The sequence below is a fragment of the Elaeis guineensis genome, chromosome 1 (assembly GCF_000442705.2).
Source record: "Elaeis guineensis isolate ETL-2024a chromosome 1, EG11, whole genome shotgun sequence".
Classification (NCBI taxonomy): domain Eukaryota; kingdom Viridiplantae; phylum Streptophyta; class Magnoliopsida; order Arecales; family Arecaceae; genus Elaeis; species Elaeis guineensis.
In genome coordinates, this window is record NC_025993.2 from 90315956 (window position 1) to 90339383 (window position 23428).

Consider the following 23428-nt stretch of genomic DNA (forward strand, 5'->3'; position numbering starts at 1 on the left):
CATCCACTTTGATGAGATAGTTAAATTGTTTGGCTTTATCAAAAATATGGATGAACCATGTGTGTATAAGAAGACTCATGAGAGTACCATTATCTTTTTGATCTTGTATGTGGATGACATACTACTCATTAAGAATGACATTCCTGTGTTGTAATTGATCAAAATATGACTATCACAAAAGTTTTTCATAAAATACTTAGGTAAAGCATCCTATATACTTGGTATAAAGATCTATAGAGATAGATCGAAAAGGATGCTTGGCTTGTCCTAGTCTAGGTATATAGATCTTATGTTGAAGAGATTCAACATGGAGAGAAGTAAATGAGGTTACTTATCTATGAGTCATGGCATACAACTCTCTAAGAAGATGTCCTCTAAGACACCTAAAGAGCAAAATAGAATGAGTTCTATTCCTTATGCTTTGACTATAGGATAGATAGTGTATGCCATGCTATGTACTAGGCCTGATGTGGCTTATGTCTTAGGCATTATAAGTAAATTTCAGAAAGATCCAAGAGAGGATCATTGAAAAACTATGAAAAATATTTTCAAATACTTAAAAAGGATTAGAGATGCTTTTCTCATATATGGTGGATCTGATTTGAAATTGAAAAGCTTTACAGATTTTAGTTTTCAATCTGATTCGGATGATAGTAAATTCATATCTAGATATGTATTCATCCTATATAGTGGTGTAGTGAGTTGAAAAGTTTCAAACAGCAGACCCAAATAGCAGACTGTTGCTGACTCAGTCACCAAGGCCGAGTACATAGCTGCTAGTGAGGCTACTAAGGAAGCCATTTGAACAAAAAAGTTCATCTCAGAATTGGGTATGGTTTCTAAAATTGAACAACCAGTGCCTCTATATTGTGACAATACTAAGGTAGTAGCTCAAGCTAAGGAATCGAGGTCTCATTATAAATCCAAATATATTCTAAGGAAATTTCACTTCATTCAGGAGATAGTCGAAAGATACGATATGATCATAGAGCGAGTTGATGCCAAGAATAATATAATGGATCTATTCACTAAAGCCTTATCATTACAACAGTTTGACCACCATCTAGATTGCATGGGCTTCAAGTATAGAGATGATTGACTTTAGTACAAATGGAAGATTGAAAGAATAACATCTTACAAGCCCATCGCATATGTGATGTGATAGAATATTTTTCTATATGCTATCTTTCAAACTCATATATTTGATATTATTTATTAATAAAGTTAGGTATTTTGATTCATTATATGCTACATCTTATACTTATTTAAGATTATAATGAATCACATAGATTAGGATAATGGTTTTAAGGCCATGATGAGATCATATCAGTGAGACCTAAATTCTTGATAGTCCTAATCTAAAATATTTTCAGTTGTTGGTTCATTGAGTCAGCGATCAATGATACCGGTAAGACTGACACATCCTATGTATGCTTGATAGAGAGGGTGGTTGATCTCACAACTACTTGTGTTGTGACACTAATACAAAGATGTGGGTACTCATTAGAGAATGGGTTCACTGAATTAATCTATAAGAGAATATCTGATGGAGTCTTATTTACATATCAGTAGGTTGTTTCTCTAGTGAGAGTTGTGCAAGTGATCCTTAGACTGAGATTACTATGGTACTTTATGTATATAAATTCATATTTTGGACCATTTTCTAGCTTGATTCTCTGATCCTTGTATAGGGTGTTCTGGATACGATACAATATGCATGAAGATTGTGAGTAGTTAATAAGAGATCAGTCACTCCTAATAAGGGGAGCGAATATCCTATGTGATCTCATAGGTTGATGATTCTGAAAGTCTTTGACCAAAGTAGGATGATAATTAAAAAAAATTATAATATATCATCAACTAAATCATTACCTTCTGATTAAGATACATATAGATAAGTATTTGAGTTTGATATTTTTTATGCCCATAGCTCATCTGAGGTGTTGTATGACTAAAAGATTGAATTATACGGTAACTTACCATTTAAGGATAATTTTGATATTTTCATCGAATGTTATCTCTTTCAGATAGTCATGACATATTGCTAGACATCAATCTTGACTTGTGGACTCATAAAAATTAAAGAAGTTTAATTTGAGGATTAATTAGAAAGAGTTTTGATTAATTAGTGTAATTGGACTGACTTAATCTAATCGATTAGGATTAGATTAAGAGCTTGAGTCTACTGCTGGCTAGATTTGAAACCAAATGGATCACATACTTTAGGATTTGATCTTGATCTGATTTAATTAAGATTTAATATAAATCTTAGGATTTAATTTGATATGCTAGCACATTGTGTTAACTCAAGTTTTCAATTAGGTTAAGTTCAAAGTGTTTGAGCTAGACCTAATCTATAGCCTTGAACCTAATTAGATTAGGTTAATTTCTTATCTTATCTTAAAAGTATTCCAGTTGAGAAAGGAGTCCTCCATGCCCCCTTATTTGATTCCATGCTAAAATAAATAAGGGATGCATATTTATTTGCGTTGGAAGAAGGAGAGTCCTTCTTCATTAAGACTCTTAACAAATCTTGCCTCATCTTGATCTTCACAGATTATTCCATGCCAATTTTCTAAGGGATGTGACATATGATGTTACTTGGGGTGTCCTGCATAGAAGAGGAGTCCTTTTGCATGTTAAATACTAACAAACTCCCTTAAATATATTTAATCAATGGTGAATACTAAGAGATGCCAAGTGTTGGCATCCCTTGGTGGCGTCTCCTCATTTTCTATTTAAATGGGATGTCCCTTATGGGATAAGGCCCAATTCTCTGGTGGTTAGGCATGGGATAAGTGAGAAAAAGACAAAAAAATTTAGAAAAAAAGATAATGAAAAATAGAGAGAAAAAAATAGCAAGAAAGGCAAGAGAGAAAAGGAAACAAGAGGTTGCTTGTCTTAGGGTTTGGATTTTTCAATTATTGGAGTTCTAAACCTATTTTGAGTTGGGAGATCTCTTGAGAAGAGGTTATTGGTGTGGCTCTAGTAGAGATTTCGAAGGCTACAAGTGGTGGTACTAATCATTCCTTAAGAAGGAAGCTGGCAGTATTTTTGTGAAGAAAGGCTGCAGCACTACTTCGGTTGGGAAGGATCCTGATCAGTCCTATGTGGATCACCATTGGAGGGCTTCTACTTTGGAGCCTTATGGAGATTCTTTTGTTATCCAACTACAAACTTCAAGAAGTATAACTTCTATCTCATTACATGCTTGTTTTGTTGATTGGTGTCTATAAGGTGATTCTAGGATTTGAGTTCCGGTATGCTGGTTTTAATTGTTAAAACTGATTTTATGCATGTTAAAATTTTTTAAAATTCATATTCCATTATATGATCAAAACCCAACACGACCACCTCTTATGGTGGCAGCACCCGACTGGTGGTGCCGACCATCCCTGACCAACAAATCCCCAACGATGCCAACCTCGGTTGCCCGAGCATGGTTTATATTTGGCAATGATGGCCGATTTGAGAAAAGAAGAAAGAAAGAAGAACAGGAGACAGGCTGTTCTATGCAAATCTGGCACCTTGCCAACCAAAACCTAGCTATGATGATCCAATTTTTGACTAGGAGAAAGGAAAGAGGAGGCTCTAGGCCTTACCTGGGCATCGGTGAGATTGAACGGCCAATTTGTTGGAGAAATCCCAAAGACCTCCGCAGAAAATCAAAGAAGAATCTGAGGTTTTTTTCACCAGCGATGAAGGGATTTTGAGGTGAGATGGCTCAGAGGGGAAGGGGCATTTTATAGATCATTGATACTAGGGTTTGGCTGCCCTAGGATCCTTTCTCCTAATCAAAAATAAAGAAGAGGAAGACTCCTATCGGGAGTCTTCGATCCCCTGCAGCATGTGAGGTATCTAAATTTTTTTCACATGCTTTGAGATCCATGCAAAGGGATTTTAATCTTAAAATTTTTTTGGAATCAGTTATTATATTCTTCTTCCTTAAAATTAATATACCTAAAGTTTCAAAGAATCAGGGACAGGAGTCCCTTGTCTCATCTTCAAACTTCCACATAGCATCCTCTTCCTACATGATTAGTCCTTTATACTATTAAAAAGAAAAATCTAGTTCTTCCAATTTTTTATTTGTCTCCACTATCTCCTACATCAGGTTTTTCCATAGATCAAATTTGTATGAATAAATTCAACAAATCTCTAAATTTCATCACATATTTAGAGTCCAACATACATTATCATATAAACGAACTATGCACATTCAATAGAATTAGTGATAATGTCATTACCCTTATTTGAGATTTTCTATGGATCTACATGCCTACCACCATCGAGTCAGAAACTTTATCACTCTCTTGAGTAAGTGCGTAGACCCGTTCCTGGGTTCGAGGCTTCTGTTGCACATCCTGGGGTATTTGATTTGTTAGAATTTCTTGTCACACTTGGTATTCCTTCCTATTAGAGCAAAGAGTTGCCTTGTGGTCCTGTTGACCACATATGAAGCAATTACCACTGAATCGCTTACACTCTCTTAGATAATGAGGTCCACTACATCGATAATACTTGATACCATCTTGAGATTGTTCTTTGCCTTCCATAGTGGAGCTCGATTTCTTGGTCTTTGACTCGAAGGGTCCACTATTTTGACTCTGAGAATCATTTGATCAGCCTCTTTTCTTCAAATTTTTCTTTTTTGTAGCTTGAGCATCATCAAGTCTCTTCTCCATTACTAGGGTTTTGTTAACAACCTGCTTATAAGTAGGCAATTCAAATACAGTCATCAGTTGCTGGATTCGACCTCTAAGTCCATTTCAAAATTTTCAAGCTCGAACACCCTCATTAGTTATCAATGTTCGAGCATATTTAGATAATTCTTCAAACTTTGTGGCATATTGGTTGCACTGCGCTCTTCCAATCGATCAAACTCTCAAAATTTCTAAAATCAGATACTCTGAAGAAAATACCTTTCACAAAAGACCCTTTTAAATGCTTCCCATGTAAAGGGTGAATCATTTGGCCCTAGTTTTTCAATCTCCATCTCCCACCAGTTGGCTGCCTCACCTTGCAGCATAAAGGTGGCAAAAGTGACTTTTTTCTCATCAGGACATCTCAAGGCTTGAAATACTTTTTGTATTGCTTTTAACTAGCTTTCAACTTCCATGGGATCAGAAGTCTCCATAAATATCGGTGGTATATATTTTGTAAAATCTATCAAATTGATTTGATGCTTTCGCTGATTTCCAACTCCCTGCTGTTGTTGAGACTGTCGCTCCTATCTTAGTTGTTCTAAGATATGTTGTTGTTGTTCTCATTGTGCCTCTAATATCTTCATCATATCTTCCCTTGCAATAGTTTATTATTGCACCAATATTTACATTAATTTAGAAGCAGTAATATGTTCCCTCGACTGAATTTCAGGTTCACTCAGAGTTTCTATCCCTGAAGTGTTTTCAATGGGCTCATTGGGATGCTCTTGTTGTTGTGTATCATTGACTGGTGAGGGTGGGGTGTCTTCTCGCTACCTAAAGGGCTCTCAAGTACTAGAGCCATCAACAAAATGAGTAGGCCTCTTATTACACCCACGTCCGTTCCCTCATGCCTTATGATCCTACACCAATAGTTGTTAGTATTCATAAATCATCTTAACCTAAATAACTTATACGTATCACGAATACACCTTATGGTATTTTACCCATATTTAGAAATCTATGCACATTCACTCTATTTAAACTAATGCCCTAGGGTCCTAAAACCTAGGCTTTGATACCCCTCTATCATGCCCCAAATTTGATATCCAGATTGGACACGTAATGGCTGCACACTCCTTAGGACAAGCTTTAAAGAATATACAAAATCTAAAAAATAAACAAGTCCACAAGAACACCAAAAGTATTATAAAGTTTCGATCATATTTATTAAATCAATAAATCCATCTTTATTGAATAATGTTCACAAAATTGAAATATTTGCTTGGTATCAGAAAATTAACTAAGTCACTAAGGACTCTATCGCTTGAAACTCTATACCCAACCTGATCGATTATATGCATCCTGCAAGTCTGAAGGAAAAAGAGGGGATGAGCTTAACAGCTTAGTAAGAATCCTCCACACTCACATTAGCATGGATGTGAAACATCTTTTAACAAATATAAATAACTGATAGAAAAATAATAAGATTCATACATCATCAATATGATAGTTGAATAATATCATCATGTGCAATTCTATTAAACATGTCACATATCATAATCAACAATCTGATCAATAATTTAATGAGATTACTTATCATTAAATAATTAACATAATTGTGATCCAAACAATATTATTATTTCAACACTGGACTAGACCCGCTCATGCTCCAGCCTGTGGTAGGCCACCATGTTTCCATCCATGGCCGGCAACCATATCTCAGTCCGTGGCTGACATTATAATATAATGTTTCACACATGCTGGCTAGTCCAGATGTCCTTCAAATAAACACAGTTCATCATTTTAATTTGATTTCGGCATTGGACTAGTCACATTCATGCTCCAGCCCATGGTAGGTCAAACATCTAATTCCATGGCTGATACACCATGTTTCACACATGTTTGACTATCCATATGCTCTCTTTTTTCTATTATTTATGTTTATCTTTCTGGTATTGGACTAATTACAACCATACTCTAGCCAGTAGTCAGCCAAACAGAATGCTACACTCCAATCCGAAGCTGCCTAGCTCACACACACCATATTTCTTGCATAACCAAATAATCCAAACACTGTCCATGCCCCATCCATATTATTAAAATTATAATTTAATTTTTGATACTAGATTAGTTACAGTCATGCTCTAGCCTATGGTAGAGCAAGCCACATCCTAGTCTGAGACTGATCTAACATATACATTATATTTCTTGTATGACTGGCTAACCTAGATGCCGCCCTTCCCATCAATTATGTTAAATCATATTTTTCTTACTCAACAATCATTAAGCACCAATTAATCATGATTCAAGCAATATCAAATTAATAACATGTAATGCACATACCGATAGATATAAAAGTAAATATCAATCATATAAATTTAATTCTCATAATTATGTAGGTGATCGTGTTGAAGAATCTTTACCTCTATTGATGACTGACTCAAATACAGTAATTGATAAACTCCTCGATCTACGAATTCAGAAGCAAGATGTTTCACTCAACATCTTGGGCAAACAATTGTGCCTCTACATAATCAAAATCAAACATGAAAATCACAGATGATTATGGATATCATGATAAACGATCCTAGCACTACAGGTCTAATGCTCCTAATATGGTTAACGAGTCAATTAGGGCATACCTAAACATCTAGACCCTCTATTGGTATTTGAGATTTTTAGATAGAAATTTGGAGAGAGAATGCAGAGAGAGAAGAGGGGGAAGAGAGATAAAATTCTTTTTTTTTATATATTCTTTTTCTTTTTCTTTCTCTCTTTCTCTCTCTTTCTCATTTTCTCTTCCTTTTTCCCATGAATAATAGGGGAGGGAATAAAATAGGGCCAATCACCTCTCATGATGGCAACACCCGACTGGTGGCGGTGACCATCCCTAATGCCGATAGATCCCATATGGCTTATATTTGGCAATGACAACCGATTTGAAGGAAGAAGAAAGAAAGAAGAATAGGGGATGGCCTGTTCTACACAAATTCGATGCCTCACCGGCCAAAACCTAGATATGATGACCCAATTTCTGATCAGAAGAAAGGAAAGAGGAGGCTCTAGGCCTTACCTGGACTCCGGTGAGATCGAACGGCCGATTTGTTGGGAGAAATCCCAAAGACCTTCATAGAAAATCAAAGAAGAATATGAGGTTTTCTCATCGAGGATGAAGAGATTTTAAGGCGAGATGGCTCAATGGGGAAGGGGCATTTTATAGATCATCGATCCTAGGGTTGGCTACCCCAAGATCCTTTCTCCTAATCAAAAATAGAGAAAAAGAAGACTCTCATGGAAAGTCTTCTGTCCCTTGCCTCACACATTGTGCGTGTGAGGTTTCCATTTTTTTCACACACTTTGAGATCCGTGCAAAGGGGTTTTAACCTTAAATATTTTTTTTTTGAGTGGGTTGTTACATAATAACTGTTCCTAAGAATCAAACTAAATCCTGACAGTAATTGCAGAGGGTATGTTCCCATAGCCACAACAATAACTCTTGCTTCATTTTCAACTCGTAGGGTCATCAATCCTGATGGTAATTGCAGAGCGTATGTTTCCATAGCCACAACAACAACTCTTGCTTCATTTTCGACTCGTAGGGTCATCTTACCTTCTCTCAGCCTTCTACTATCTTAAGACCCTACGTAAAAGTATATAAATGAGCATTAGAACCAGAGTCTATAACTCAACTAGATATAGAAGAAATCGTAAGATTAGTTTCAATTACGAGCAAGTCAGACATACCTTTAAAAGGTGTGCCATCCTTCTTATTCATCAGACTTACCAAGTAAGCAGGATAGTTCTTCTTCCAATAACCATCGTTGTTATAGTGAAAACACTTTCCTTTCTCTACGGCCTTCTTCTTAGGAACTTCCTTTCTTGGCCTGTTCTCCACCTTCTACTTGTTCACGGACTTCTTTTTCTTCCTAGTAGTCTTTCTCTTGGAAGATAAAGTTTGCTCCATAGCTAGAACAGTACCTCTTGAACTCTTCAAGATCTCTTTTGTAGTAACCAATATGTTCAGCAACTCGACCTTGGTGTACTAGATTTTATTCATATGGTGGTTTACAATAAACTGCGCATATGAATCAGTAAGAGATTATAGAATTAGATAAATTTGTAATTTCTTATCCATGGACATTCTGAGCTTCTCAAGCTCCTCAAAGTTCTAGATCATTGTCAAACAATATTCATGGACAAACTATCCATCATACATCTTCATCTTGAAGAGTCTTTTGAAAAATTCATAGTAAGCTGCATGACTCTGCTCACCATACAACTCTTGTAGATGAGCTAGTATACTCCTGGCAATTTTCATATCCTCATACTGACATTGGAGCTCATTGGACATGGATGCCAGTATGTAGCACCAGGCCTTGTTATCTTCATTCAACTATTTTTCATAGGTAGCCCTTTGATCAGAGATCAGACAAGCTGGTAGAGAGGGAAGGTCCTAATCAAGAATATAGTTCAGCTTCTTGAAACTCAAGATCATCTTTAAGTTTCAGAGCCAATCTTTATAATTGGATTTAGTCAATCAATTAGGTTTCAGGATACGAGCGAGTGGGTTAGAAGTAGATATTTTTCTACAGAAAAAAGAAGATTCTAGTTAGATTTTATAATTGACTTCTTTTAGTTTATTTTAAAATTTTATTTAAAAATAAATTTGACTCTCACTATTTTCTCAGATTTCTCACACTCTTCAGATGAATAAATAAAAACCTCTGTGATTAGGGTTTCAAGTAGGTACTGTGGCCCATCGATTGGCATACCACCTCATCTGATAGTTATTGATGATGTGTCAATCAACGAATAGATATTTTTTGTCTAATACTTCTTAAACAAATTACAGTGGTCACCGATCTTTAAGTCCTGAAGCCTCATATAATAGTTATTGACCTCATTCCTTAGTTAAATCAGACCCACCATTCTTGTGAAAGTAAAGTCATCATTGGAACACTCACCTAACAATTATTGGGCCCAACTCTATCTCCTTAGTTAAATCAGACCCATCATTCTTGTGAAAGTAAAGTCATCATTGGAACACTCACCTAACAATTATTGGGTCCAACTCTATCTCCATCCTGCATTATCTCATGCCAATAGAGTGGTTGTATCTTTCCTGATACAACTGAACCACTATATCCAATCGAGAATAATCAACATCGGAAGGGACCTGCACATCTATAATGATGAAAAACTGCTCGACTTAATATTTATGAAGAGATTTAATTTAAATCTTTTTTAAATTTTTAATTATTTATTTATATCGTATGTAAATCATAATTACATTGGATCTACTAGTGAGATCGCATCTTGACTCATCAACATCGGACTCATGGTGTAATACATTCGTGATGAACTCAACACAAAGCATCCCAAATCACAATTTGGTCAACTAAATTAGTCAGATAAGTGATGATCGGTGGGAGGCTCCCCACTACTGATGCAACGATCCTAATTAAATAACCTTCTTTCAAAGTACTTGTCTTAGATATCAATAGGTCGATCTCTTCCAAATTGATCTTGGCTCTTGGTTTCTCACTACAAAATGCCCTATTGCAATCGTCTAAGGTGCATTCATGATATAACCCTACATCAAAGATTGTAGTGATTCAATGTGATCACTACATGTATCAATAAAACACAACATGATTATCTTATAATTGAAAATAAAATCAAATTTTATTTTCATTAAGTCTTTTCTTTTCTCAAAAGAAGACTTATGATTAAAGGATCTCATCACTTATCATCCTAGGATAATTTTTCAGCATAACTTGTATTATGCCAGGGTAACCTTATGTCCGGATGAACTTAGACTAATTCAAAACTTATCAATTAGATCTCTAATCTAAAATTTCAAATTCAATCTAAATTTTAGATCTTTAATTAAAGATTTCAACTCTTATCATCCTAACAACCTTTCAGCATAACTTGCGTTATGCCAGAGCAACCTTACATCAGGATATACATAGACTAATCCAATGTTTATCAATTAAAATTTATGATTTTTGATTAAAATTTTTTTGATCTAAAATTCTAGATCTAATCTAAATTTCAGATCTAAGTACAAAAATCAAAACTAATTGAAATAAAAATTTAGATCTAATCTAACATTCATGTTTAACTGAAAATAGAAAATTCAAATCTCATCTAAATTTTAGATATAATTGACAAATATAAAATTTTAGATCTAATCTGAAGAAGGGATCTAATTGCAAGTATAAAAATTTAGATCTAATCTAGAACATGATACATGTAACCTGGCTCTTATACTAGTTGAAGAAAAATCTAGGGCATGCATGCTAGAATAATAAAAAAATTTATGTAGTGGAAGAAAAATTAATTTAGCATGCATCTATAAGATCTCATCTTATGAGACCGTATCAATCATATCTTTAAAATTTAAAGCAGAAAATAAATCTATCAAAGACATAATTATGACTAGATCTCATCTTCATCTTAGCGCGGATAGTTATTCACCGTGATTTGATGATCGTAGATATCTCTTCAAGTTTTTTGAAGAGCCACATAACTATCCAATATCTATAGATATCCACGAAAATGATCTAGTTTGCTCCTCTCTTATTTCTTCTCTAAGAAACCAATATGCACCTCGAAGGAAAGAAGGAAGAAGAAGAGAGAATACCTTCTCTCTAGACATGGATGTGGAACGCCCAACACCTTAGGCGTGGAGGAGGAGGATGCCCAACTCCTTAGGCAAGGGGGTAGGAGGGAGAGAAACAAAGGAGAGGAGCATGAGGCAAAAGAGGGGGCTGCACCTTTTGGTTCTTCAGGTTAGAGTTTAGAGATCTCTTCTCAAGAGGTCTAAATAGAATCAAAAAGAGTCTCAAAGGGTTTTAGACTATGACTCATTCAAAGCCTTAAACCAGAAGGATTCTTGATTCCTTGCCAAATTTGGCATCCTTATCCATATGAGCCACCCCCACCATCTCTTTTCACGCAAAAAACAAATGGGGCGTGTGCCCCATCTCTCCCTTTCTTTTCTTGTTGCACAAGATAAGGGGGTGCCAACAATTGGCGCCCCTTTGGACCTAATCTAAATGGGCATGAGCCCAATCTTCTCCACATTTAATCCTGATGGAAACCCCAACTTTTGGCACCCCATCTTGCATGCTTTTGACTTAGTCCAGTCCCCATCTCATGGGGATTCCAAGTCTCAAAATGATTTGGGTTTAACAATGTACTAGCGTAGTATTTTTAAACCCAATAGGATTTCATAAATCCTAATCCAATTGAAACTATATGAGCCCAATTGCACAATCCTAGATCAATTCCCTTTGTATGTAAGCCCATAGATTTAATTCTGTCTAGTAGTAAGATATATTGTGATCTCCATCAATAATATCATTGAAACTCTTTTTAATGGATTGGAATACTTTCAATTCAGTCAATTGAGAATTATTGATTATCGAAATAATTCTCATTGATCCCACAATCCATCAGTGATACATAGCAGTATGTAGTGGCAACCCAATAGAATTGAATAAATGAACCTCTAGGTGTAGTTACCGTATGATCCAGTTCTTCTATCATGAGTTTCGATAAAATAGAGGTTATGGATAATTTGTCAACCTGATTTTGTCATATGTAAGATTCAATCAACCTGAGTTTTTAGTGAAATCTTATGAAAACTCCTTTCGATCATTCATACTTGCTATGGCTATGGACTTTCGAACTCAGTTTCATAATCCATATAGGACTTCTCTTTTTCTACTAAAATCGATAGATTCTATCTAGGTGTACATCTTATTTCTATAATAAACCTACTGTAGCCAACATATATCTTAAGATTTCGTATGGCTAGGAGATCGAGTTATAGTGCAGTCAAACTATAGCAACCTTATTGTGAATAGTCGAGGCACCACAGGTCAGAAAACTATTATCACTACTGCAGCAATGAGTATGTCCACTACAAGGGAAGAGATTTTTAGCGATGAATTTATTTGTGATAAAATTATTTTCATTTAAATACGAATGTCAATGATGTAAAAAAAATTCATCGATAATAATAAAATATTTAAATGATTTCAAAATTTATCTTAAACAATAAAAATTAATGACAAAAAAATAACTTCCATCATAATAAATAGCATATTTTTGATAAATATTTTTATCATAAATAAAAAAATATTTTTTAAATTATAAATATACAAATATTAGAGATGAAAGTATTTTCATCGATAATAATCAAAATTTTTATGATGAAAACCATATTTTTGTTGTCAATAATCCTTATTTATGATTAAAAATTTTCATCACTAATAAGTCAAAAAAAATTAAAAAATAAATATTTTTAATTATTTACGATGTAAGTTTGCATCATAAATAATTTCATTATTTATGATGAAATATGATTTTGTGTCGTAAATAAGAATTATTAATGATAAAATTTTCATCATTAATACTATAAAAAATTAGATAAATTAAAATTTTAAAACATAAAAATTATTTGTGATGAAAATGAAAATATCATAGATACTTAGAATATTTACGATGAAAATATATTTTTTCATCAAAAATATTGATAATTTATGATAAAATATTTCATCGCTAATAACTGAGAAATGAAAAAAAGTAAAAATTTAAAAAGTAAGATATTTGCGACTTAAGAAAGAGATTCATCACTAATAAAGTATTTTTCATGATAAAATTTTTTAGTCATAAATAATTAAAAAATAAAAAACTAAAATAAACTACAAATTATTTACGATAAAAGCATATCCGTCACTAATAGTTCAGTTATTAGTGATGAAAATATATTTTCTATTGCCAATAAATATGTTTTAAAAATTTAAAAATAAAAGATAATTTATGATGAAAATTATTCATCATAAATAATGAACTATTTACGATGATAAATTATGTTATGATCGCAAATCATCAATTATTTAAGACGTAAATTTTTCATCACTAATATTTGAAACAATAAAAAATTTTAAATTTTAAAAAACTAAACTATTAGCGATGGATATTGAGTTTTTCGTCGTTAAAAGATTTTTTAATGATAAAAAATTTCATCGCTAATATTTTAAAAATTTTAAAATTTTTTTAAAAAATTTTATATTGAAGGATATATATTATAATAATTTTTTTTATATTTATAAAAAATTATAAGATAGTTTTAAAAATAATATGTGCAAAATAAAGTTATGTAGAATATTAAGATATGTGTATATAAAAAGTACATGAAAAGTCTTGGCCTATGAAGATTATATTGTCGCAAATATTGGGATATGAGAAGGTCGAAGGGTGGTCCTAGAATAAAGATGATGATAAATCTAGAGGATGGTCGAGTTGCACCCTTGGGTGTCTGCATTATTATATATATATATATCATGGTAAATCTGAGTCTATCTCAGACCCAGAGATGATAGCATCTAGGAGGAGGAGTACACTCACAAGTTGGCAATTAGATTTTGATTCTTTTATGTATCTTGTTACAGTATTATTCAATTATCCTCTATATTTTTTGTCCTCTTTAAGTATCTATGTAGAGTGCGTTGCATACAAGCAAATTATATTAAATATGTTAATGGGATGCATAAGGCCTCGTTGGCTAAGTTTTCTGTACTTTTTCCATGATAGCCCATTAGGTACCGGAGTTCATGCTTCCTACATGATCCAATCTACATCTGGTCAGAACTGCTACTCCTTTTTCTTTAGTAAAATTACTTTGAACCTAAAATCACTTTGAAAAAGATATGTGTATATATATACATATATACATATACATACATATATATACATATATACACACACACACATATATACATATATTATTGCATTATTGTTAAGAGATGAATGAAAAATGAATGGAAGAAAATAATACGGAAAACAAAACTTGATCAGAAAAAATTATTTTTTAAATAAAAAATTATTTTTTTATTGATTATTAGCTACTAAAAAAAATTTTCATCACTAATTATGTAATTGGCGACGAAACTCAATATTTTCATCGTAAATAATATTTTTTCGGAGGGTGAATTTTTTCAGCAGAATTTTTTTTTGGCGAAAATTATTAGCAACGAAAATTTTTGTTTCGTCGCAAATATTTTTTTGTTCAAATTATTTATGATGAAAATTTATTATTAATGACTAAAATTTGCATCGCTAATACCCCGTGTCCCATCAACTCCCATCGAAAACCTATTTTTCTTCCTCGTTCCTCCCCGGCAGTCCAGCTTCTTCTCCCCCTCCAGTGAGCTTTCTCCCCCCCGACGTCCCACGTGCCTCCGGTTTCCTCCGCCGTCTCAATTTCCTCCACCGCCACCGCCACCATCGAGGTGAGTCGACTTCATCTTTTTTTTTTTTGGGTGTGTTCGAGTCGGGGATGGGGAACGGTCCGGGGCCGGCGCACCGGGGCCAGGACGGCAAGCCGTGGCCACATGGGGCCTGTGGGCCGCAGCCACGTTGGGCCTGCGGGGTGGGCCAGCAACGGTGGGTCGGGGATGGGCAGGGGTCGGGGCCAACGAGCCGGCGAGCCGGAGCTGGCAACGTCAACTCTTCATTTTTTTTTGGGGGTGGGTTCGGGTCGGGGATGGGGATGGGGAACGGCATGGGGCCGACGTGCCGGGGACGGCACGCCTGGGCCGGAATGGCGGGCAGTGACCACGTGGGGCTTGCGTGCCTGCGAGCCGCAGCCACGTGGGGCCTGCGTGTCGGGGCCTGCAGGCCTAGCCGGCGATGGTGGGTCGGGGAGGGGCCGGGGCCAGTGACGGTGGGCCTGGGAGGGGTCGGGGCTGGGGTCGGTGAGCCGGGGTGCGGCTGTGTCGGGGACGGCGGGCCGAGCGCGCATGGCCTACGGGCTGGGTACGCGTGGGTTGGGTTGGGTCGGGCTTGGGTTGGGGCCGATCGGGCCTGGATGGGGCCGGTCAGGCTGGGTCCGGTCGGGCTGGCACAGGTTGGGTGGAGTCGGGTCGGGTCGGGCTGGGTCCGGTCAGGCTGGCATGGGTTGGGTGGAGTCGGGTCGGGTCGGGTAGGGCTGGGGTCGGGGATGTTGGAGCTGGGGTGGGGCGGGTCGGGCTGGGGCTGGTCGGATGGAGCCGGGTCGGGTCGAGTCGGGTTGGGATGGGGTGGGTCGGGGATGGTAGGGTCCGGGCCGGGTCAGTTTCGGTTCGGGCTGGGATGGGGTGGGTCGGGTCGGGTCGGGCTGGGGAGGTTCGGGTGGAGCCGGGGAGGGTCGGGTGGAGCCGGTCCGGTCTGCATCGGGCCAGGCTAGGGCAGGTGGGGTCAGGATGGGGTGGGTCAGGTCAGGTCTTTATGAGGATGAAATATGATGCTGAAATTATTATAATTATTGCATCTTATTTTTTAGTGTTACTGCTGAAGTTAGTTAATTATTTGACTAATTATTTTTTCACTAACACAATGCACATTACTGTTAGTTGTTACAATTAAATTATTTTATGTGCTATTTTGTATGCTGCTGAAATTATAAATAAAAAAATATTTTTATTTTAAAGAAAACTCTATTGAAATTTTTGATAAAAAAATTTCAATACGAAGTTATTTTTTTTGATAAATTAAAAATTCATCTTTGAATGCACGTTCCAAGATGGTACTTAAATTACATTGAGTCGTAGATTCCCATTCAAGTTTCGATCTTCATCGAGATCAAAACTTGGATATCCCGTATTCGGATTTTTTAGAAAAGTAATAATATTATTGTTGTTAATAGTTGATATTTCATTTCATTAGGTGGTATTCAGTAGTTATCTATCCATTATTCTTCAGGTATATGGTGGATAGGGTGCGTGGGCACCATATCCACATCATATACTTAGAGAACATGGAGAGATGCTGTCGAAATTTTCATAAAAATGAGATGAAATATCCACTAATAACAATAATGAGATTATTACTTTTCTGAAAAGGATAGGATCGCACCTGTTAGTAATGATTTGAAAAGGATAGGATCATGCATTTTTACTTCATAAAGGGATAGGGCCACACATTTTCTGTGTTAATGTTCAATCTGCATGTCTTTTTTAATATGTGTTATTTTGTATGAAGTGATCCAAATCTGGATCTGGGTCAGGATTTTGGTCAAAAATTTGGAATGCGATTTAGTCCAAAATTCAGATCGGGATCCTGAATACCACAAAAATTTTTTTGTTGTTAATAATTTTGTGTTTATTATTAGATGAATATCAACAAAAGTTGGATGAATGTTAGAGATATTTTTTTGCCTGAATATTGAAAAAGAGTTCGAGATTTCATTGACTTTATACGGCTTAAGGCTGACAGTGCTAGTCGGATAAAGTGTCCATGTAAGAGATGTGTCAATATGGTATATCATCACATAACACTTGTTGAGGAGCATTTGCTACAATATGGTATAGATAAGAAGCATACTTGTTAGACATGACATAGGGAGGGTGATTCGAATGAGGTGGTGCGCGACGATGATGATACTGAAAATGATAGTGATGCTGATGGACCTGTTGAACATAGTGGTATAGGAGAATTGTTAGATGATTTATATCAAGATGCTTGTTCGAATGTATGCATGAATACTGCTGCATCTGAAAGCAATTTTGATCATGAACATAATATCCAGCTTGAGGTAGAAGGACCCCTGAACAGTTTGCAAAGCTTGTAAGGGATGCACGAGAGCCATTTTATCCAAATTGTATAAAGTTTTTCAAGTTAGAGTTTTTGATAAAATTGCTTCATATTAAAATTGTGAACCGATGGAGTCAGAAGTTATTTGATTAAATTTTAACATTGATTAAAGCAGTTCTGTTCGATAGAGAGAGACTATCGAAATCATATTCTGAAGCAAAAATATACATGCGAGAAATGAGACTTGACTATACTCCTATACATGCCTGCAAAAATGACTGCATATTATTTTATAAGGATAACGAACAAACAACTGAATGTCCAAATTGCGGTGAGCCTAGATACAAAATCGATAATAGGAAAAAAAAGAAGATACCTCAAACAATTTTGAGATATTTTTTATTGATTTCAAGACTTCAAAGTTGTATATGTCCACAAAGACAGCTGAAGAAATGAGATGGTATTATGAGCAGTGAGTTTCAGAGGAGAACATACTTAGCCATCCGACTGACTTTTTAGTGTGGAAAGATTTCGATGCAAAGAATCCGTACTTTGTGAGTAATCCGTGCAATATCAGGTTTGGTCTAGCGACACATGGATTTAATCTTTTTGATAATATGAGTACCTCTTACAGCATGTGGCCTGTGATGCTAGTTGTATATAATGTGTCACCTTAGAGGTGCATGAAAGAATCATTTATTTTTATGTCACTGTTAATTTCGGATCCGAAAGTATCAGATAATGAAATTGATGTATATCTACAACCTTTAATTGATGATCTGAAAGAGTTATGGGAAAACGGGGTACAGACATACGATTCTGTGAATCGAAATAATTTTAAGTTGCATGCTTCGATTTTATGGACTATAAATGATTTTTCAACATATGAAAACTTATCTGAATGGAGCACCAAAGGATATCTGGTATGTCTAATATGCAATAGAGATGCATCCTCCTTACATTTAAAGCACAGACAAAAAATATATTTCATGGATCATAGACAGTTTCTTCTTGCTAATCATTCTTGGAGGATCTGTTATAACCAATTCTTTAATGGTAAGTCCGATCGACGTCCGCCATCCAAGGAGTTAAGTGAAGTAGAAATTTCAGAACAACTTGAAGTCATTAAAAATCTCTGATTTGAAAAAATATCGGATACTCACAAGCGGAAGTGTACTGAAGCTGAGCTGAATTGGACGAAGCGAAGCATCTTTTTTGAACTACCGTATTGGAAGCAGCTACTACTTCATCATAATCTAGATGTAACACACATTAAAAAGAATATTTGTGATAATATCATCGGTACTGTATTGAATATTTCAAAAAAAATAAAAGATGGTACAAAAATTCGTCTTGATTTGCAAGAAATGAAAATCTGATTGGAGTTGATTTTGTTTGTCGAGGTGAGAGATTTTTTATGCTATCCACATGTTATTCACTGTTTGGAGAGAAAAAGAAGAATTTCTGTAGATGGTTCAAAATCGTAAAATTTTCTGATGCATATGCTTCAAATATATCACGGTATGTTGGAAACAACGATGGCAATATCTCTGGCATGAAAAGTCATGACTCCCATATGATGATGCAATGTTTGCTTCCTGTGGTCATGCATGGCTATTTAGATGGTAATATTCAAACTGCATTGATTAAGCTGGAAGTGTTCTTTCGAGAACTATATTGTTGAAAATTGAAGATTAACTTATTTAAAAAATTAGAGAAGGATATCATACTCATTCTTTATAAATTAGAAAAAAAAATTTCACCATCATTTTTTGATGTTATGGTGCATCTGGCTATCCATCTTCCAAAAAAAGCTCTTTTGGTCGGACCGGTACATTATCAATGGATGTATCCTATTGAAAGGTAAAGAAGTTATACGTATTTTATCATATCAATTATAAGATGTAAATATATTTTTAAAATTTAAATTTATTTTTATTTATAGATTCTTGTACATCTTAAAAAAGTATGTGCGTAATAAAGTAAGGCCTGAAGGGTCTATAGCAGAAGCATATGTAGCTACCAAGTGTCTCACATTCTCCTTGATATATCTTGATGATATCAAAATAAGATTCAATCGTGCAGATCGTAATATAGACTGTGAATAGGATGACAATAAGCCGACGTTGTCTATATTTAAACAAACGATTAGACCTATTGGTGCAAGAAAATATGAATTTATGGACGTGAATGAGCTATCTAAGATATACTTTTACGTTCTAAATAATTGTGAAGAAATTAAATATTTTATTGAGTAAGTATCATCTTACGATATTATTTAGTGATCAAAAAATTTTTTCATGTCGGTGTAAAATTAAAAATTATAACTTCTTGCAGTGAGCACAAGAGTATACTATATAGAGAGAATAATACGGATACTGATGATCGACATAGGAGGAAATTTGCAAAATAGTTTGGTGATCTTGTAAGTTACATTAGTAATACGTTATGTATTTACTTATAAATATTATTATTTCAACCAACATAATTTTTTATCTTATGATGCAGATGAAACATAAGTATTTCAATAAAGAAGCGGGTGCAATCGATGAGTTGCACGATTTAGCATGTGGTGCCGATCGAAAGATTAATCACTATATATCCTGTATCATTGGAGGAATGAGATTTCACACAAGGAAGCTTGAGATGCAATGATGGACTCAGAATAGTAGAATTGCTATAACAAGATATGAAGGAGAAGAAGAGATTGATTATTATGGTGTACTGGAAGATATCATAAAACTGAAGTATGGGTCTAGTAATTATGTATTTTTGTTTCAATGTGAATGGTAGGATATTAGTAATAAAAAGATCAATATTCATATTGATTCATAATTTATCAGTATAAATCTTGCATGAATATGGTACCAAAATGAGCTGTATATATTAGCAACTCAAGCGAAACAAGTAATATATTTGAAGGATCTAAAGTATCGAGGTAATTGATATGTCATACAAAAAATAACACCTAAAGGCGTATATGACATACCAACTCGATTAGAGATGGATGAAATTTTAGATTTACATGAAGAAATTTTTTTTAATAAAAAGAACAAATATTAGCCGAGTTTTTGGTTGATGAAGAACTTGTAACGGCACCTTTGAATGGGTTGATCTCCCGTCCAACGAAGTTGAAGCTAATTTTATATTTAATCTGGATGAATTGGAGGGCGACGATCAGTTCATAAATGATGATGAGATAGAAGATGATACATATATCGATTACTGTGATTCGGATGAGAATCTACACATCGAGAAAGATACGAATATTGATGAGTAGATCTTTATTCTTCGATCAATTTTGTATTGCAATAATGGTATGCGATATAATTGTATTCATTAGAATATTATTTAATTTTTATTATTATTATTTAATATTATATTTATTTACATCTCAATTTTTATAGATATGGTACCAGGAGACAGACGACGATGGTCGCGTTCACAGTTACTTGCAGATAGCTCAGAGGTTGAGGCCCCTTCACCGAACTCCATTGCCTCACTGGCTCTAGTGTCAGAGGATCCTGCACTGATAGGTCCCAATGAGTTGGGTACAAGTGAGGTGGATCCCAATGAGGCTGATCCCAGTGGTATTAATTATTATACTTTATATATAATAAAATTTGATTCTTTTATTTGGATCATATTAATGATTTATTTATTATTGTTTCAGGTCAGTCTACATCGATGGTTAGGTGAGGGTGAGATCCATCGAAGAACCTTGCTTTAGAGTGTCGGAGACACGAGCATCCGGGACAGCATCTTCGGATCGAGATACCGACCAGCTACATCAGATCCATTAGGGGATGGTGTGAGGCATGACAGACCGAGCTGGACATCATATGCCACAGCTATGCCCCCATGATGCTCTTCGATTGATGTCACGTTGTCCCAGCTCAGAGAGAGATTTTCTACACCCACTTACAGATAAAATAAATTATATTATAATATTTAATTTGCATAGTATTCTTCTAATATTTGTTATTCGTAGTGTGTATTTGACATCATCGATTTTGAGGATGATCATGTGAGGCAAGTGGTCGACACCCATCTGTCCTTGCATTTTAAGGATTATCGCCATCATATGCATCAACATTGGTACCGGGTGGTGCAGGCTCATGGACAGGAGGCAGCGCAGCTGTAGCCTTATGACAGCATCACCATCGATGATTGGACTACCATATACCGATGTTACGAGGATCCGGCATATCAGGTTACACATCTAAATTTTTTTTTTAGACTTTAATAACTTAATCATTTATTTTTAAATTAAATTTATTATCTATTAATTTTACTACTAATTTTACAGAGACGATGTGTCCAGAATGTGGCAAATCGGGCGAGACAGATCGTACCGCATTGTGGGGGTTCAAGATCATTTTCTCGCCACATGAAGCACATGGTAGGTATTTTTTTAATTTCTAATTAGGATATATTTCTCTAATTATTTAAATTTTTTTAAATTAATTCTCAAATTGCAGAGAGATGCTGAGAGTGGCGAGCTTTCTGGTAGGATCGATATCTACCAGCAGACCCACCAGCAACGGTTGGGGTAGTGGACGATGGGGAGCCAAGAGCTCTTTGTAAGTTTTTTCAATTATTTTTTCATTCACAATTTGATTTTTATTAAAAAATTAAAATAATTTTTATTTTTATTTTCAGGATCGTATGATCGACATGAGATCCCAGTCTATCCCTGAGGGCTCGATCGCACCCATAGATGATGAGATCTGTGATCGGGTGCTCGATACGAGATCTTATTATGTTAGGGATCTAGGATATGGGATCACTGCTCCCTCATCCTCATGATCATCTAGGACTGAGATCCATTCTGTATGCCAGGCTTGACTGACGGAGGTGTAGAGGCAGGCTATCGAGGATCGACAGCAGGCTATCGAGGATCGACAGCGAGCTTAGAAGTTGGCTGGATGCATCGACGACTATCAGCACTTTCAGATCTAGATAATGGAGTGGATGACGCAGATGGAGCAGATGATATAGCTGATGAGACAGCAGCAGGCCGATACGAGCTTCATCGTCGGTCCGAGCTTCATCAAGCGCTCTCCATCCCCAACTCGTTCTCCAGATGTCGATATTTGACGACTTATTGATGTACTTTTTTTATATCAAATATCTTATAATTTTATTTTAATATAATAAAATAATAAAATTTATTTATCATCTTATTATGTAAATTTTTATTTTTATTTTTTAATTTATAAAAAATATTATACATATAAATTTAAAATATATATTCATAATTTTTTTAAAAAAATATGACTAAATTATTAGCAACAAAATTATTTTTGATGAAATATTCATCGTCAAAAATATTTTAGTAACATAATTTAATTTATCAATAAATATATAATTAACAGTGATGAAAAATTATTCATCGTAAATAATTATTAGCGATGTAAATTTTTATCAAAAATTATCTTATTTGTGATAAAAATTTTTATCACTAATATTATTCAATTTTATTTATTTTTTATTAAATTAATAACGATGAATTATTTTCATTACAAAAATTTTTTTTTACGACGTAAATTTTTTATTGCTAAAACTTTTTAAAATAATAGCGATGAAAATAATTTCATAGCTATTAATTTTTTATTTATCACTGATGGTTTTTTCATCATAAATATCTTTTTTTAGATTAAATTTTTTCTTTTTTTTTTAACAATAAAAAATATTCATCGCAAATATCTTTTATTAGTGATAAAAAAATTTTCATCGTAAAATATTATCAATGATGAAATTATTTGTGATGAAATATTAGTGACCAAAATTTCATCGCTAATATGTATTAGCGACCAAAATTGGTTATTAGCGATGAGAAGTTTTCGTCGCTAATAACATGTTTTGTTATAGTGGTTACTGATGAGAAAGTAGATATCCAAGTGACTATTCATATTGATCACACTCGGTATCCTTATTCTTTAACAAATACTACACTCTTGCTCTAGTATCCCCACACTGTAGACTCGAGATTTATCTATCTTCAAGAAAAGTGATCTGTACACTAACTTATTTGGATCACTCATCATCTCTGTGATGATCATACGATCGGGAACAATTTATGAATTAACCCTCGATAATATATATCTCAAATTCTCAACTCTTGCGAATATGTCTCAGCATCTTATTAATTTATTAGATGATTTATAGACACATCACATGATATGAATAGA

The 23428-nt window shown here is 34.8% G+C and overlaps 1 protein-coding gene across 4 annotated transcripts in view; it reads right to left on the reverse strand.

Annotated features, from left to right (window-relative positions):
- Window positions 1-23428, reverse strand: part of LOC105038144 (uncharacterized) — a 47178-nt gene that overhangs the window by 21099 nt on the left and 2651 nt on the right. Inside the window, exon 1 of one of the 4 annotated variants that reach the window (XR_012140844.1) lies at window positions 11296-11428. The exons of the other annotated variants lie outside the window; for them this stretch is intronic. The gene's annotated coding sequence lies outside the window, so the exon portion shown is untranslated. Of the gene's footprint in view, window positions 1-11295; window positions 11429-23428 lie in introns of those variants that run through there. 4 annotated transcript variants of the gene reach the window in all.